A 17895-nucleotide genomic window follows, 5' to 3' on the forward strand; every position below is an offset into this window, starting at 1 on the left:
TTCACCAAAAATACATCGGAGTAACATTTATCCCGGGTTTAACGGACAACCAAAATCTGCATAAAATAATGCAAATTAAAAATGTGAACTATGCACACAAGCCAAACTTCACTCTAAGAAATATTTTTACAAAACCAAAGGATCCGGTGGAAAAAGAGCAACAGAACAATGTAGTATATCAAATAAAATGTAATGGCAAAGTGGGTGAAAAATGTGATCAATACTATATAGGCACAACAAAACGACAACTGGGTATACGGCTAAATGAACACAGAACAGATGCGAAAAATAAGAAGATGACAACGGCTCTCGCACAGCACCTTACAAAGAGTAACCATACAGCGGATTTTGACCATGCACAAATATTAGACATAGAAAAAAGAGAAAAAACACGACTAACTTTGGAGAGCTTAAGAATACAACAAAAAATACACCAGGTTATGAATTTCAAAGAGGACGCTAACAATATAAGCAACATCTATACCCCAGTTGTACAAAGAGCAAAGAAACAATCGCAAATCAGTGCTACTTGATAATATGTAAATATGTGTGTGTGTTTTTAAACTGTGATATTGCAATTAGTTAAACAATCAATCTTTCTGATGATGACGCAGTAAGCGTCGAAACGCGTCAAAGAATACAAAAACAACAAAGTACACTTATTAAAACGACCATAAAAGCTCTACCCAGCAAACCCTAAAATCCCATTGAACACGCACACCAAATTTCATCAAAATCGGTCCAGTAATTTAAGAGTTCAGTCACAAGCTCACGCACAGCAGAAATATATCTATAGAGCTGAGAGCACACGCTGGGTATATAATGTTCTGTTTCGCCCGAACTTAGACTTTTTTACTTGTTTTGAAAAAAATTTTGAGATTTTGGACTTATTGTTCTGTTAAGCTAAAATTTAAACCGAATAAAATTATAAAACAGAGAAGTAAATTGAGAGGTTTTTAATTAAGGTGAAAAATGTTATACCGTTTTCACACAGAAACTTAATCGAATCACAATTCTATTTAATGAAATAATTAAGTTTCCCTTTTCATACAGGGCCTTTTGCTTCATTAAGCGAACATCTGTCAGCATCCCCAAAAAAATATTTCGTTTTTACAAAAAAATAGTTAAAATGGAAAGCAGCCGTTTTCTTCTTAACTATAAATATAATCAAAATAAAATACATGCACTACCCATAGATGTTGCACCTAACCAAATATGTGCCGATTTTCGAAAAAGCCATATTATCTTTTGCAGCAAATGCAGCGAAAATTAAATAAAATTCGAAGCAACAAGCAAAACTGACTAGATTTTTCACTCGATTAGGCATTCAATAAAGCAATAATGAGATAATTAAAAATTTGAATTTTTTTTGGAGGTTTGATTTAAATTAGGGCTTTAATGTAGAAAACTTGACTAATTATTTCATTGAGCCTCTGTGTGAAATTGGCATAATGTAAATAATATTCCAAAAAATGTATGTTTCAATATCTTTTGGAGGCAGCATTGTAGTATCAAACGATTTGATCTTATCCAGTTCTTAATGTTTTATGTTTGGATTTTGCCATATTTGTATTTTTCTTAAAATTTCATAAATTTTTACATCGGTAGACGAGATATACTGTTCCAAATGGTAATAAAACAAAAAATTATATATTTATAGAAAGTATTTCGGGAGCCAGGAGAGTGTAAAACTTAAGTCTTATTTAAGCGGGGGATTTTTGCACAAATGTGGAGGTCCATACCAAAATAAAACATTTCATTCTCAATGTTTATTTATTTCATCATCGGTTGAACTTTTATGTATGGAGTAATTTTGCCCCAATAAGCATACAACGAAAGGCCTTCTTATATTTTAAATTGATATGCCCCTTTACTGTGGTTCATACAAATGAAAATAAAATAGTTAGCCAGATTCAAGACATTAAAATTTTGTTAAATCTATACTTTTGTTTGAAACGATATAACAATAGGAAATAGTAATGAAAACTTGGTTGCATTTTTTAACATAACTGTTCGAAAGGTCATTTTTCTTTTTAATCTAAAATTTTTATGTGGACCTTCACAATTACAATAATGTAAGGCTTTAAAATTTCTTCAAGTTATATTCACTTTTAAATCAACCAGTTTCAGGTCAGTTGTCTTCATCCTCACAGTTTGTTTGTGTACAGAAGCAACAAGGGCATTTTAATATTTTCCAACTTTCATAAAAGTAAAATATTTATTTCATAAAAGTAAAACAAATTCAAGGGCGTGAGCTCCCTTGCTCGAGCATGCTTTGTATATTAGAAGAAGCCAACATAGGCAACGAAGGAAAACTAGTCAATAATCGCAACTTAAGTTAGTAAAAAATAAAACAACAAGAACAACAAAATTTCACTTTTTTAATATAATCTTTTCATGTCGGCTAACAATGATTCTACCAGCCCGTGGAGCAGCCAACCTGGGTGTCGTACGTGGCAATGGTTGGGATGGCGCGGAAATGTACAGCAACTATTTAGTTAATTCTCTTGCGTACCTATTGTATCTGTTTTCACAAGAAACAACAGCTGATGTTGATATATGTATGAAACACGACGTACTTTGACTTTTCTTTAAGAACCATAAAAATAATAGAATAAATGCAATGTGCATATATGTATCTTCGAGAAACTACATATTTAATTTTAACTACAAATTGGCCGTACATGTTTTATACCGACACCAAACGGAATCTGCATGGCAGATGAATTTTCATATCAGAAATACACAGATTTTTTGCCAAATCACTACCGAGGACAACAACAACAACTATATTCCAAAGTATTTTGATGTTGCCTTAAACACAAGACCTTCGATGTGGTAGGCGAGCATGTTACCACCACTGCACTGCGTCCTTTAGGAACCATCATTATTTTCAAACATACGTTAAAATATCCATATATTGAACAATGACATTATTGTGGCTCGAACATGTCCTAAAAATAACCCAATTCATAGAGTAGCGCTTATTTTTACTAAAGCTGTTGAGGCCTTTGGTTTCAGACATGCATGTAAGTATGTTTTCTTTTACTTAGATATTTGGATAAGTATCTCCTTATGCTTTTTGCATCTTTTTTTATTTCTTGACTATATTATAAGCTAAAATGTACGGAAGTACAAGTCAATGGTTGGTGAATACGAAATTGCTATCTTGCACAACTTTCTGATTATGCAGAAAAAGAAAGGGAGCGAGTCGCAAAAACAGGGTTGTTGTTGTAGCGATAAGGTTTCTCCCCGAAGGCTTTGTGGAGTGTTATCGATGTGATGGTCCTTTTGCCGGATACAGATCCGGCACGCTCCGGCAACACAGCACCATTAAGGTACTAGCCCGACCATCTCGGGAACGGTTTGTATGACCACATTAAACCTTCAGGCCATCCCTCCCTCCCCAGAGCCCCGGTTGTTAATGAAACAGGATTCACAACGGATAGGTGAGGTGGACAATTGGGTTTTGAGAAGCTATATATTGCGCTGGCAACCTGAAAAGGTTGCGCTACACAACCCCTTGAATCTGGTATTTTAGTCGCCTCTTACGACAGGCATACCTACCGCGGGTATATTATAATCCCCTGACACGCAGGGTTCTATGTGTACATTATATTGTTTCGTGATAAATGAACAAAATATATGCGTGTGCTTATGTACGCGCGTGACAAGTTATACTTATTTGGCAACATTAAAAAACAGTTTTGAATTGCATGAAAATAACTATTTACAATAAAATAATAAAAGAACTGGAAAAAGATAGTCAACAAAGTCAATAAAGTTCAGTTTAAATTTGAAAAATTAAACAAATATAGTTATTTTCTTACATTAATTGTGACGAAAATTCCCGAATAAATCGAATGTTATGTTTTAAGTTATGTTCAGGCAAATGGAAGCATAAATAAAATTTCTTCGAATAGGTCGGTCTTTTATTTAATTTTGTGGAATATGCCGGTCAATAGGCCCACTTCCCGGGAAGGAAAGTTGCTGAAATAATAAGGTAGTCAAGGAAGTACCGGGTCACCCTGCTATGAAAAATATGGAGCTTATTGAAAAGGAACCCTGCACCAAATTTCAATAAATAATATTTTTTTCGAATAGGCCGGCTACTGGTCCACTTCCCGGAACGAAATCGCATCATAAACTATTTTTTTAGAATACTCCGGCCGTTTGTTCACTTTTCAGAAAGATAGGAATGAAAACGAACCAGTTGGCGAATCTAAAACATCCTAAAATCCTTTTACTATCTAAATACAAAGATGAGATAATTTTAACTCAGGCTGACAAAGGAAACAAGAAAGTCTTGATGTACAAAAATATTTATGAGGAAAAAATTAACAAATTGTTAGATGACCGTAATGTATACAAAAAGATACAGAAAGATCCCACACAACAGCTTATGAGAAAGAACAACCTAATTATAAATGAAATGTTTAAGCAAAACGAAATCGAGCTAAAACAGAAATTTCAATTATCTAGTGTTGTAGCCATCGCTCCTAGAATATACGGTCTTCCAAAAATACATAAGAAAAACATGCCCTTAAGGCCAATTGTATCGTCGACAAAAGTACCATGCTACAACTTATCTAAGCATATTGGAGTTGTACTGAAGAATATAATATCTGAAGAATATAATATAAAGAATTCATTTCAATTAAAAGAAAATCTCAAAAATATCCATATAGAAGATGACGAAATTCTAATATCTTTTGATGTAGTTTCATTATTTACGAACATCCCAATACATTTAGCAATACAAACAATAATGAAAAAGTGGCCAGAGTTGGAAAAACACACAAAAATTTCAAAGAAACGTTTCCAGACCATAGCTGACATAGTTCTTGACAAAATACTTGACGACAGCATAGCTGAACTTCAAACCCATGACATATATATCAGATACATAAAAAAGTATGTAGATGATATATTCGCAATTATAAAGAAAAAGGACGCGGAAGACATCTTGAAAATATTGAACGCACAGCATACTAAAATAAAATTCACAATGGAAATAGAACAAGAAAATGAAATAGCCTTCCTAGACCTAAAAGTAATCCATAAAAATAGAAAATGTATAACGAAGTGGTACACGAAAACCATTGCATCGGGGAGAATAATTAATTACCATTCGAACCATCCGTGGAAACAAAAGTTAAACACAGCGAAGAACCTAATTAGAAAATCAATATTACTCACTGACCACGAGTTTATGCCAGAAAACAAACAAAAGATTAAAAAAAAAATTTGTTTGTACAACAACAGCTATCCACACAAGCTTATTGATAAACTAATGGAAAATGTAACAAATAAAATTCGCAAAGATAAAAAGGAAACACAAAAATCCGATGAAATTCACCAAAAATACATCGGAGTAACATTTATCCCGGGTTTAACGGACAACCAAAATCTGCATAAAATAAAGCAAATTAAAAATGTGAACTATGCACACAAGCCAAACTTCACTCTAAGAAATATTTTTACAAAAACAAAGGATCCGGTGGAAAAAGAGCAACAGAACAATGTAGTATATCAAATAAAATGTAATGGCAAAGTGGGTGAAAAATGTGATCAATACTATATAGGCACAACAAAACGACAACTGGGTATACGGCTAAATGAACACAGAACAGATGCGAAAAATAAGAAGATGACAACGGCTCTCGCACAGCACCTTACAAAGAGTAACCATACAGCGGATTTTGACCATGCACAAATATTAGACATAGAAAAAAGAGAAAAAACACGACTAATACTGTTTTCACACAGAAACTTAATGATCTCATTTCACCTGCTAATGAAATCGTAAATTTTTTGCTTTCACACAGAAGTAACTGCTCGATTAGTATGAAGGATGAGACAGACAATCATGGCGGAACGATACAAGGTGGGAGCATGGTGACATACCTACAAACAAAAAAAATTCCATGTACTTGTAAATTCGATGGACAAATGTCAAAATCGTACTGCGCCGGTAGTTGATGTATCAAATCAAATAAAAAATGTTATAATCAGCTGTTCGATGCGGCCACCTAGTATCGTTCCGCCATGCAGACAATGACATTTGCTTTGACAAATGACATTTTTAAGCACTGAGCACACCAAAAACTAAGAAGCGGAAACGGAAGCGGAACGCTGCCAACAGAGTTGCATTGTGCTTTTGACTTCATTAGGCATTCGATTAGCTACTAATGAAATAATAATAGATTCGAATTTTGTAGGGAAGATTGAGCTCAATAAGCGTCTTAATGTAGAAAATTCCCTTTATTATTCAATAAGCCGTCTGTGTGAAAATAGTATAACTTTGGAGAGCTTAAAAATACAACAAAAAATACACCAGGTTATGAATTTCAAAGAGGACGCTAACAATATAAGCAACATCTATACCGCAGTTGTACAAAGAGCAAAGAAACAATCGCAAATCAGTGCTACTTGATAATATGTAAATATGTGTGTGTGTTTTTAAACTGTGATATTACAATTAGTTAAACAATCAATCTTTCTGATGATGACGCAGTAAGCCTCGAAACGCGTCAAAGAATACAAAAACAACAAAGTACACTTATTAAAACGACCATAAAAGCTCTACCCAGCAAACCCTAAAACCCCATTGAACACACACACCAAATTTCATCAAAATCGGTCCAGTAATTTAAGAGTTCAGTCAGAAGCTCACGTACAGCAGAAATATATCTATAGAGCTGAGAGCACACGCTGGGTATATAATGTTCTGTTTCGCCCGAACTTAGACCTTTTTACTTGTTTTGAAAAAAATTTTGAGATTTTGGACTTATTGTTCTGTTAAGCTAAAATTTAAACCGAATAAAATTATAAAACAGAGAAGTAAATTGAGAGGTTTTTAATTAAGGTTATAAATGTTATACCGTTTTCACACAGAAACTTAATCGAATCACAATTCTATTTAATGAAATAATTAAGTTTCCCTTTTCATACAGGGCCTTTTGCTTCATTAAGCGAACATCTGTCAGCATCCCCAAAAAAATATTTCGTTTTTACAAAAAAATAGTTAAAATGGAAAGCAGCCGTTTCCTTCTTAACTATAAATATAATCAAAATAAAATACATGCACTACCCATAGATGTTGCACCTAACCAAATATGTGCCTATTTTCGAAAAAGCCATATTATCTTTTGCAGCAAATGCAGCGAAAATTAAATAAAATTCGAAGCAACAAGCAAAACTGACTAGATTTTTCACTCGATTAGGCATTCAATAAAGCAATAATGAGATAATTAAAAATTTGAATTTTTTTGGAGGTTTGATTTAAATTAGGGCTTTAATGTAGAAAACTTGACTAATTATTTCATTGAGCCTCTGTGTGAAATTGGCATAATGTAAATAATATTCCAAAAAATTTATGTTTCAATATCTTTTGAAGGCAGCATTGTAGTATCAAACGATTTGATCTTATCCAGTTCTGAATGTTTTATGTTTGGATTTTGCCATATTTGTCTTTTTCTTAAAATTTCATAAATTTTTACATCGGTAGACGAGATATACTGTTCCAAATGGTAATAAAACAAAAAATTATAGATTTATAGAAAGTATTTCGGGAGCCAGGAGAGTGTAAAACTTAAGGTTTATTTAAGCGGGGGATGTTTGCACAAATGTGTAGGTCCATACCAAAATAAAACATTTCATTCTCAATGTTTATTCATTTCATCATCGGTTCCCAGTAAAAGTTGAACTTTTATGTATGGAGTAATTTTGCCCCAATAAGCATACAACAAAAGGCCTTCTTATATTTTAAATTGATATGCCCCTTTACTGTGGTTCATACAAATGAAAATAAAATAGTTAGCCAGATTCAAGACATTAATAGTCGGGCGATTACTATCATCATAAAAAATTTTGTTAAATCTATACTTTTGTTTGAAACGATATAACAATAGGCAATAGTAATGAAAACTTGGTTGCATTTTTTAACATAACTGTTCGAAAGGTCATTTTTCTTTTTAATCTAAAATTTTTATGTGGACCTTCACAATTACAATAATGTAAGGCTTTAAAATTTCTTCAAGTTATATTCATTTTTAAATCAACCAGTTTCAGGTCAGCTGTCTTCATCCTCACAGTTTGTTTGTGTACAGAAGCAACAAGGGCATTTTAATATTTTCCAACTTTCATAAAAGTAAAATATTTATTTCATAAAAGTAAAACAAATTCAAGGGCGTGAGCCCCTTGCTCGAGCATGCTTTGTATATTAGAAGAAGCCAACATCGGCAACGAAGGAAAACTAGTCAATAATCGCAACTTAAGTTAGTAAAAAATAAAACAACAAGAACAACAAAATTTCACTTTTTTAATATAATCTTTTCATGTCGGCTAACAATGATTCTACCAGCCCGTGGAGCAGCCAACCTGGGTGTCGTACGTGGCAATGGTTGGGATGGCGCGGAAATGTACAGCAACTATTTAGTTAATTCTCTTGCGTACCTATTGTATCTGTTTTCACAAGAAACAACAGCTGATGTTGATATATGTATGAAACACGACGTACTTTGACTTTTCTTTAAGAACCATAAAAATAATAGAATAAATGCAATGTGCATATATGTACATATCTTCGAGAAACTACATATTTAATTTTAACTACAAATTGGCCGTACATGTTTTATACCGACACCAAACGGAATCTGCATGGCAGATGAATTTTCATATCAGAAATACACAGATTTTTTGCCAAATCACTACCGAGGACAACAACAACAACTATATTCCAAAGTATTTTGATGTTGCCTTAAACACAAGACCTTCGATGTGGTAGGCGAGCATGTTACCACCACTGCACTGCGTCCTTTAGGAACCATCATTATTTTCAAACATACGTTAAAATATCCATATATTGAACAATGACATTATTGTGGCTCGAACATGTCCTAAAAATAACCCAATTCATAGAGTAGCGCTTATTTTTACTAAAGCTGTTGAGGCCTTTGGTTTCAGACATGCATGTAAGTATGTTTTCTTTTACTTAGATATTTGGATAAGTATCTCCTTATGCTTTTTGCATCTTTTTTTATTTCTTGGCTATATTATAAGCTAAAATGTACGGAAGTACAAGTCAATGGTTGGTGAATACGAAATTGCTATCTTGCACAATTTTCTGATTATGCAGAAAAAGACAGGGAGCGAGTCACAAAAACAGGGTTGTTGTTGTAGCGATAAGGTTTCTCCCCGAAGGCTTTGTGGAGTGTTATCGATGTGATGGTCCTTTTGCCGGATACAGATCCGGCACGCTCCGGCAACACAGCACCATTAAGGTACTAGCCCGACCATCTCGGGAACGGTTTGTATGACCACATTAAACCTTCAGGCCATCCCTCCCTCCCCAGAGCCCCGGTTGTTAATGAAACAGGATTCACAACGGATAGGTGAGGTTGACAATTGGGTTTTGAGAAGCTATATATTGCGCTGGCAACCTGAAAAGGTTGCGCTACACAACCCCTTGAATCTGGTATTTTAGTCGCCTCTTACGACAGGCATACCTACCGGGGGTATATTATAATCCCCTGACACGCAGGGTTCTATGTGTACATTATATTGTTTCGTGATAAATGAACAAAATATATGCGTGTACTTATGTACGCGCGTGACAAGTTATACTTATTTTGCAACATTAAAAAACAGTTTTGAATTGCATGAAAATAACTATTTACAATAAAATAATAAAAGAACTGGAAAAAGATAGTCAACAAAGTCAATAAAGTTCAGTTTAAATTTTAAAAATTAAACAAATATAGTTATTTTCTTACATTAATTGTGACGAAAATTCCCGAATAAATCAAATGTTATGTTTTAAATTATGTTCACTGTCATAGGGTTTTCCGGTACTGAATTTCAGGCAAATGGAAGCATAAATCAGGGATGCACCTTAACGTTAAGCTAATCGTTTATCAAAAAATTTCCACCGTTTCCGTTGAAACACTTCGAAATATTATCGATAAAGAAATTATCAAGATAAATTGTATCTCGTTTTTAACCGAAACGAAAAGCTTTCGTTAACGTTAAAAACGTTAACAAAAACGTGATACTTTATGTTTGAATTGTGCTGGCAATGCTATAGCCATGATGAAGCCGTAAGGTGGCAACAGCGAGCGAACATACACACACAAACTCCATGTAATTTGTTTGTGTAGTTCGTTGGTGGTAATGTCAAAATACTCTGAGAAATGTTCGTACTGTCAAAATTCATGAGAAAAGTTGCAATCAGCTTGGCTAATGCTTTCACCTTTAATGACTCCGCCATCAATCAGCTTTGCCAGCATAGCTTGAAATTAATAATCAACATAAACGATTTGATTTCGTTTTGATATGGCAGAAAACGAAACGAAATCATTTCGTTAATTTGACGTTCTTAACGTTAATAAACGAAACGAAATGACTTTGTTTCGTTTATTAACGTTAATTATCGTAACGAAATGATATCGGTTCGTTGGTTAAGCATGCCTGGCATAAATAAAATTTCTTCGAATAGGTCGGTCTTTGGTCCACTTCCCGGAAAAAAGTATCGTTAATACAAATTTCGGCAAAGGGCAAACAATATACCAAATGTCAGGCAATTTGAACCTTGAATAGAATTTGTTCGAAAATATCGGTTCCTGGTCCGCTTCCCGGAAAGAAACTTCACAGGAACACTCTCAAATCGGCGGAGTGGTTTTGGAGTCGACAAGCTGCGTACAAACATCTGTACATCCTTCTTTATATATATAGATAGAATAAATATCCTTAGTGCAAAAACATTAGCATACATGTACAAGCGTCCATACATGCTAACATAGCAAAAATAGAGACGCTATTTCTATTTTGTTGGTAGCTTTTTTCAAATGCATACATAGATCATATGCATCCCGCTAAAGGTAAGTTTACTCGTACAATTCACAGTAAACATGTCCAGGAACTGCATTTTCAACCTGTGACTTATGTGTTAAATTTTTTAAAATTTCACTCCTATTGTTCATAAAGCGCCTAAAGAAGTGTAACTTCAAAAATCTCATTTTTTTGATTTGCATCTAGGTCCCGAATATTTTGTGGAATAGAGGGGCCAGGATGGGCTCGAAAAACTGTAATTTAGAGGTTGCTTCCGCTGTTTGGAAACTCCGTTCTTCGTAAACTTGGATTTAATGGTATCTTCGAGGAATAAGTACAAAGCCTAATTAATTTGAACTCGCCGCTGAATTTGCCTTATAGATTTTTCCATGGCTTAAACAATTCCACCAAGGCGAGTTTCACCATACATGCATATGTGACACACCACGGCGACCGCTACAGCACTAAATTTGCTTTCGTTCGTAGCAATGCTGGGCACGGTGTAAAAACTTTACAAACTTAGTACAAGCTCTTAAAAGATGGACCGCAAATTATCTGGGTGGTCGGCAGGCATCGGTGCAATTTAGAAACGAAACATCAAAACCAAGGAGAATTAAACAGGGGGTGCCACAGGGTGGTGTCCTATCCCCACTTTTGTTTAATTTCTACATATCTAAGCTACCTTCACCACCGGAAGGAGTCACAATCGTTTCCTACGCCGATGACTGCACAATAATGGCCACAGGCCCAGGCCCAAAGATCGATGCGCTATGCAATAAAATAAACGGCTACCTCCCTGATCTCTCCAGTTTTTTCGCCTCGCGAAACCTGGCATTATCACCGACTAAATCTTCCGCGACCTTATTTACAACATGGACGCCCCAAATGTCGACCATTTTGAACATCCACGTCGATGGCACTACGCTACCGACTGTCCGACACCCCAAAATCTTGGGGGGGAGCATTGCTACAACAACAACAAAAGTACAAGCTCAACTCAGTTTGTCAGTTAAACTACGCTTAAACTTAATCTGCAGTTTATCAGTCTACTTTAACTTAAGTTTTAGCTGAGCGTAAGCGGTCGGTGGATCCGGCAAAGTTAAACCAACAATTTTTGAAGATAAAGATGTTGCATGTGCGAACTTCAGTGGAAAGCAGCGGAGCATCAGAGAGAGTAAAAATGTTAATTCTGAACACATTAGCTGAATAAAAAGTGTACAAATAATTGTTAAATAATAAATACAGGAAGTGGTAGTTTAACACATTCTGCTATGGTGAGTGGTGAATGTGACTTACTAGAGTTTTGTGTTTCGTGAAGGTTGCTTCACATTATTTTTCGCGCATGCAACATCTTTATTTTTCAAAAATATTTGGTTTTGCTTTAGATTCAAAGCAGTGCCTCAAAGTACTGCCGTAACCTATTTTTCGTCCATGCAACATCTCTACTTTAAACTTGTCTCTGATTAAACTCTAGTTAACCTATCTGCTATTTGCGTTTCTTCGCAATGGTGTCGAACATACCCAATAAACATTTGGGCTTGAGTACCATAAGAGCCCGTGTTGATAACAAGCATACTTCTAAAATCTCAAAAGTTGTTTCGAAACAGTGGCTCAACTTGAGAATCATAGCGTTCCCAGCAAAAAAAGGAATTTCTAATAAAGCAAAAAATGCTGCTATTTAAGTTTAAAAAAATATAGTTCCCAACATGTCTCTACACTAGTGTGGTTCTCTAATTGGAGTCTTTTACAATCAATTAACTTCTTGGTTCCACAGAAGAACCTACGAAGTAATGATTTGTTTTTTATTGAATGCGTGAGGACAAACTATGCATATTATGCTCCTCTCACCAGAACCTTACGAAAGTTTAATTTGTTCTCAAATTCTTTGAACATAGATTTCTCAATTGAAAAATCTAAATTCAAATTACAATTAAATGAATTTTTAACTTAAACAATTATTTTGTAAATATATTTAATTCGTTATGAAGTTTGTAAGAAACATTGTATTTCAAAGATTACTATATTTAAATAAATAAATAAATAAATGTAAGATTCCAACGTAATTAATTTATTTGTAATTTATAATGCTTCATTTCTGCTGCCAACCTGGTGTATATTTCTCACAATAAACAGCTGGTGGCTTTGGCAGTAGCACCTTGGCGAAGATTTTTTTCAACTCGATATCAACTGAATAATAGTGCTGGATATTAATTTGAGAACTATTCATTTCTCAAAATCTCTCAAAAATTGGAGATTAATTTGAGAATAACGTTGGAGATCAACTCGAGAACTATAAATTTTACAAAATTTATCAAAGGCTGGATAGTGATTTGAGAATGATGTTGGATACCAACTTGAGAACTATAAGGTATAAGAGTAATCAAAGAATGATGCTGGGAATGAACTCCTAAATGAGGTATACATATATTTCTTCAAGGGCGGAGAAATATCTTTTCCATGTTTGTTGGGTAATCAAAATCCAGCTGTTACCATATCTACAAATATCTAGATAATAGAAAACCAATGCTTCCGTACAAAAAAACCTACCACCAAAGGCGGCCTTAAACTGTGACCGAAAAACTGCTCTGTAGTTTAAGTGAACTCTAAACTAGACTAGAGTTTAAGCAGACTTAGTTTAAGCTAAAGTGAACATTTTTGTTGGAAGCGATACCATTTTTAAACGGTTTTATTTAGCTTGATTTGACAGGCCGGCCGCACTGCCGTTGTGAACGAATTTTGTAATTGAAATTTAAGTAACTTCCTGATAAGCTAGAAGCTTGAAACTTGGAATATAGTTCAGAACCCGATGACAATGCAATAATGCAAGGATCGAGATATTCAAAAAAATCGTATTTGTGGCCCGCGTTGGTCCATATTTGGAACACATAATACATACATGAATAGAAAGCAACCTATGATGTCCGATTTGGCCCATATTTGGAACAAATATTACATACAGTCCGGTAAAAGTGATATCAAAATATTTTGTAGTTCGAGGAGGTACAAGCATACGTGGCGCAGAATGGAGTAAAGTCTTTGGAAGGATTATGTATTGAGGACTTAGATTGTAAAAAATTGTCAGGAAAGAGTCCTTGTAATAATGAGTCACTAAATGAACTAGATAGAATGAGAAATAATAAGCAATTAAATAAAGACTAAAAACTTGAAAATAAAACAATTTAAAAAAATTTTTAAGTTAAACGGTTTTATTTTTTAACAATACTTACATGAAGTAATAATAATACTAAAAGCTAGAAAATAATTAGGTAGGTTTAACTTAAATTTTTTTTTTAATTATTTTATTTAGATATTAGCGTTCAGCATCTCAAAAACTACAAAAGTTTTGATTTTTAAGAAAAATACATTTAGTTTTTCTTTTATTATTAAAAAAGGCTTAAAAATTAAATTATTTAATAAAGAAATGATTTTTTTTTCTAAAACTTTTTTCAGTATTTGAATGTGAAATTATATCAGCCACTTAGCTACGAATTTTTAGATACAAATTTAAGACTTTACCGTCTACCGCCCTCAAACTTATATTCATATATACTCATCTATAATATAAAAATAAGTCGGGTTTTCCCTCCTGACGCTATAACTTCAGAACGCACGAACCGATTTCCACGGCTTTGCATTCGTTGGAAAGGGTCTCGAGATATAGGCCAAAACGTGGACCCGGGTACCCCTAGAATGTGTTTATAGAATATGGATATCAAATGAAAGCTGTTGATGAGTGCTTTAGTAGAGGGTAATTTTCATACCCCTGGGGGACTAGGGTCTCGATATATAGGCCAAAACGTGGACCCGGGTACCCCTGGAATGTGTTTATAGAATATGGATAGCAAATGAAAGCTGTTGATGAGTACTTTAGTAGAGGGTAATTTTCATACCCCTGGGTGACTAGGGTCTCGAGATATAGGCCAAAACGTGGACCCGGGTACCCCTGGAATGTGTTTATAGGATATGGATATCAAATGAAAGCTGCTGATGAGTGCTATAGTAGACCGTCATTTTCATACCTATTGGTGAATAGGGTCTCGAGATATAGGTCAAAACGTGGACCCGGGTACCCCTAGAATGTGTTTATAGAATATGGACAAAAAATGAAAGCTGTTGATGAGTGCTTTCATAGAGGGTAATTTTCATACCCCTTGGTGATTAGGCTCTCGAGATATAGGCCAAAACGTGGGCCCGTGAACGGCTAGATAGTGTTTACATTATGGGTATCAAATGGAAGCTGTTGATGAGTGCTTTAGTACAGTGTAGTTTTCATACCTATTGGTGACTAGGGTCTCGAGATATAGGCCAAAACATGGACCCGGATACACCTAGAGTGAGTTTTTATATTATAGGTGTCAAATTGAAGCTGTTGATGAGTGCTTTAGTACAGTGTAGTTTTCATATCTATGGTGACTAGGGTCTCGAGATATAGGCCAAAACATGGACCCGGATACACCTAGAGTGAGTTTTTATATTATGTGTATCAAATTGAAGCTGTTGATGTGTGCTTTGATACAGAGTAAGTTTTACACCGTTGGGTGACTAGGGTCTCGAGATATAGGCCAAAACATGGACCCGGATACACCTAGAGTGAGTTTTTATATTATGGGTATCAAATTGAAGCTGTTGATGTGTGCTTTGGTACAGAGTAAGTTTTACACCGTTGGGTGACTAGGGTCTCGAGATATAGGCCAAAACATAGACGCGGATACACCTAGAGTGAATTTTTATATTATGGGTATCAAATTGAAGCTGTTGATGTGTGCTTTGGTACAGAGTAAGTTTTACACCGTTATTATTATTATTATTATTTATTTATTATTACGGCGTTTTAAGCCTAAAACTTAGATTATTACAAATTATAAATACATTTTAATAATAATAGGATTTCTATCGTTTGGGGTGTCGGAATGCATGAGATTCCAATCAGCACGGGAACTGGTCGTCCCAACGGGCGAGTCTTGGAGTCATATCATTGGGCGGTTGGAAGGACGTGTTCTCAATCCTGTCCTACTCCAAGACGTATGATTACACAGTTTTATTATTTATGCTGTCGGAATGCATTTGATTCCGGTCAACCCAAAAGCTAGCAGTTCAGCAGAATGATCCACTCTTATCGGATGGTTGGAAAGGACGTGTTTCCAATCCTCCCTGTACCAGCTTTTATGTAAACATAATTAATTATAATATATCATTGTTGTAGGAATATACGTGATTCACATGAACACTCCAACTGTTTGTCTGGGACGATATTTTCAGGAATTATTTCCTAATTTGATTGCGAGCGATATATGTATTTGACCTGATGCATAAGGTTCCTCTGTGTCTATTTGGATTGCCATGTACGCTCATGGATCAGTAACATGAAATACAGATACAAAATATTTTATCTTATTGGAAGGGTTTTGCAATATTCTAATAAACTTTTATTGAAGGTGTTTAAGTTTTCACAATTTTTAACATGATTAGGTAGTTCATTAAAACATTTCAGGCCTTTGTAAAATATATTTTGCTTGTCCATTTCTGTTTTGAGAAGAGGTAATCTAAAATTATTATTAATTCCCTGATTATGTAAGAATGGGTTTCATTCACATAAACAAGTTTTTCACTTAGGTAGGCTGGTAATTTACCATGCTTGATATAAAATACAAATTTCATACTGTGGTAAAATATCAACTCACACTCAACCAGTTTAGTGCATCAAGCATACTCTTTATGGAAGTGTCGTACCTCACTTTCAATATAAATCTCATAGCTTTGTTTTGCATAATTTGTAACCTGTCTACTTGTGTTTCATTGGAAATAAAGAATATTGTATGGCAATATAAAAAGTGTGGTTCTATGATGGATCTATAAACTTTCAACTTATATTTCTTACTAATAAGTTTACACGATCTCTTCCAAAATCCAATTTTTTTGCCCATTTTGGCAACTATAATCAATATGATCCGTAAACCTCAGTTTTATGTCAATCAGGATCCCTAAGTACTTAAATATTTTGACATCCTCAATGCTCGTTTCATTATTTTTAGATCTAAATTAAGTGATTCTTTATTGGTCGTCCTAGATAAAACCATGAAATTAGTTTTGTTAACGTTAAGCTTGAGTTTATTAATGCAAAGCCATCTATACAATGAGTCCAAATCTTCTTGCATTTTGCTCCTTGCTATTGAAATGTCCGTTTCATTTACACCGTTGGGTGACTAGGGTCTCGAGATATAGGCCAAAACATGGACCCGGATACCACTAGAATGTGTGTGTATTATGGATATCAAATGAAAGCTGTTGCTGAGAGCTTTAAAGTAATTTTCATTGTGATATTCGATTTAGTCGCATCGACCTGGCAAAACTGATAAATATGCATGCGAAGCCGAAAAAGGGACATGAATTAATAATACCCACATACCTATTTACATACGTCCTATTCTATTTGCCTGAAATTTGGTATATAAATTTGCCTATATTAGTATTTACGATGCTGTTTTCCGGGAAGTTGACCGGAGCCGGACTGGGACTGAGATTAGGACTAGGACTGGTACTGAGACTGAGACTCGGAGTGGTACTTGAACAAAATACATACCAGCCTCTGGGACTGGCAATAAGATATGAAGAAGAATGAGAAAAACTTGAGAGAAGAGAAAAGAGAAGGAGACTGAGACGAAGATGGAGATAGATGAAGCAAAAAATACGGAGGGAGGAGTGAATACAAAGATTAGGAAAAAGTGTAGAGGGGCGAGGGCAGAGTTAGACGGAAAAAGTTTATTAAAATGTATGCAGATAGACCAAATTTAGGGCAGAACAACGTCTGCCGGGTCTGCTAGTTCTTTGATATTTATTCATTATATAGTCCAGTCCTTTCAATTTGAAATTTGTCTCATATGTATCTGTAAAAAAAATTGGTTCTTCTTTCGCAACATCAAAATTTTGGAAATAAGGGTTTTCAATTAGAAGAAAAATTTTCTAAGCGGGGTCGCCCCTCGGCAGTGTTTGGCAAGGGCTCCTGTGTATTTCTGCCATGAAAAGCTCTCAGTGAAAATTCATCTGCCTTGCACATGCCGTTCGGAG

The 17895-nt window shown here is 34.7% G+C and overlaps 1 protein-coding gene across 6 annotated transcripts in view; it reads left to right on the forward strand.

Annotated features, from left to right (window-relative positions):
• Window positions 1-17895, forward strand: part of LOC137248357 (homeobox protein extradenticle) — a 50197-nt gene that overhangs the window by 29937 nt on the left and 2365 nt on the right. The window lies entirely within an intron of this gene.

The sequence above is a fragment of the Eurosta solidaginis genome, chromosome 4, assembly GCF_040869045.1.
Source record: "Eurosta solidaginis isolate ZX-2024a chromosome 4, ASM4086904v1, whole genome shotgun sequence".
Lineage (NCBI taxonomy): Eukaryota > Metazoa > Arthropoda > Insecta > Diptera > Tephritidae > Eurosta > Eurosta solidaginis.